Source organism: Galeopterus variegatus, unplaced genomic scaffold, assembly GCF_000696425.1.
Source record: "Galeopterus variegatus unplaced genomic scaffold, G_variegatus-3.0.2 Scaffold12983, whole genome shotgun sequence".
Taxonomy (NCBI): domain Eukaryota; kingdom Metazoa; phylum Chordata; class Mammalia; order Dermoptera; family Cynocephalidae; genus Galeopterus; species Galeopterus variegatus.
Genome location: NW_007739094.1, coordinates 67,778 through 69,780, shown reverse-complemented (window position 1 = coordinate 69,780; position 2,003 = coordinate 67,778). Strand labels below are relative to the sequence as shown.

The 2,003-nt window shown below is 40.1% G+C and overlaps 1 pseudogene; it reads left to right on the top strand.

Moving 5' to 3' along the window:
- LOC103581409 lies at window positions 1-1,423 on the top strand (annotated as a pseudogene).
- Window positions 1,424-2,003: the final 580 nt, after the last annotated feature.

Genomic DNA, 2,003 nt, shown 5'->3' with positions numbered 1-2,003 from the left:
ATCACCCTCACCAGTGTTGACTCCCAACTTCAAACCCCCATGTACTTTTTCCTCCGTCACTCGGCTGTCATCAATGTTGGCAATTCTACCATCCTTACCACTAAAATGCTGGTTAACTTCTTAGTTACCAAGAAAACCATATCTTACTATGGATGTGCAGCTCAGCTGGGTGGATTCTTAGTGTTCACTGCGGCTGAGATTTTCATGCTGTCAGCAATGGCCTATGACCGCTATGTGGCTATTTGCAGCCCCCTGCTGTACATGGTGCTGGTGTCTCCGCAGATCTGCCGTCCGCTGGTTTTCCTCACATGCCTCCAAAGTCTGACCACAGCAGTGACTGTCACTTGCTGTGTGTTCTCCTTGTCATTCTGCTCTTCCATCATAATCAACCATTTCTACTGTGATGATGTTCCTTTGTTAGCCTTGTCCTGTTCTGATACTTACCTTCCGGAAACAGCAGTATTTGCCTTTTCAGGTACCAATTCATTTTTCTCCATGATTGTTGTTCTCATATCCTACTTCAACATTGTCCTTGCCATTCTGAGGACACGTTCCTCAGAGGGACGACAAAAAGCCTTTCCCACCTGTGCTTCTCACTTAATGGCTGTCACTGTGTTCTACGGGACTCTTCTTTTAATGTATTTGCCACCAAGGACCAACCACTCATTAGATACTGACAAAATGGCCTCGGTCTTCTACACCCTAGTAATACCAGTGCTGAACCCCATGATTACAGCCTAAGGAACAAGGATGTGAAACATGCATTGAAGAGATTCTTGGATAACCCATTGCTATCCTTTAAAGTAATGCAAATTTAAAAGTAAAACTATCTTTATTTAAGAATTGTCATTTCTTCCTAACATTGCTGCTATTAAAAGAGGTGGCAATTCATGGTTAGAAACTCCATTATTTTCACTGGAAAAAATTTTAATTGTTTTATCACAATCTCATATATCCAAACAAGAAAACACATATAAATAATAAATNTCCAGAAACAGCAGTATTTGCCTTTTCAGGTACCAATTTATTTTTCTCCATGATTGTTGTTCTTATATGCTACTTCAACATTGTCCTTGCCATTCTGAGGACACATTCCTCAGAGGGATGACAAAAAGCCTTTTCCACCTGTGCTTCTCACTTAATGGCTGTCACTGTGTTCTACGGGACTCTTCTTTTCATGTATTTGCCACCAAGGACCAACCACTCATTAGATACTGACAAAATGGCCTCGGTCTTCTACACCCTAGTAATACCAATGCTGAACCCCATGATTTACAGCCCAAGTAACAAGGATGTGAAGCCTGAATTGAAGAGATTCCTGGATAACCCACTGCGACCCTTTAAACTAATGTTCATTGGATTATCTGTTTTTTTTCTTTTCTCTCTTCGGTCATTTAGGTTCCTTATATGGTCTGGATATTAGCCCCTTGTCTGCTGTGTAGTTTGCAAACATTTTCTCCCATTCTGTAGGTTATATCTTTGTTGATGGTGTCACTTACTGTGCAGAAGGTTTTTAGTTTGAAGTCGTCCAATTTATATATGTTTCCTTTAGTCGCCTGTACCTTTGTAGTCTTCCTCAAAAAACACCACCCAGTTCCATTTCCTGTAGTGTTTCCCCTATGATTTCTCCTAATAATCTCATAGTTTGAGGGCTTAAATTTAGGCCTTTAATTCATTTTTTAGTTGATTCTTGTGTATGGTGAGAGATAGGGATCTACTTTCAATCGTTTGCTTGTAGCTATCCAGTTTTCCCAGGCCCATTTATTGAAGAGGCCATACTTTCCCCTCTGCAGGTTCTTAAAAACATTGTTAATATCAGTTGGCTATAAGTGTGTGGGTTTATTTGAGGATTCTTACACATTCCATTAGTCTATTTGTCTGCTATTATGCCAGTATCATGCTGTTTTGTTACTACAACTTGTAGTGTATTTTGAAGTCAGGGTGTGTAATGCCTCCAACTCTGCTCTTTTTGTTCAAAATTGCTTAAGCTATGCAGGGTATTT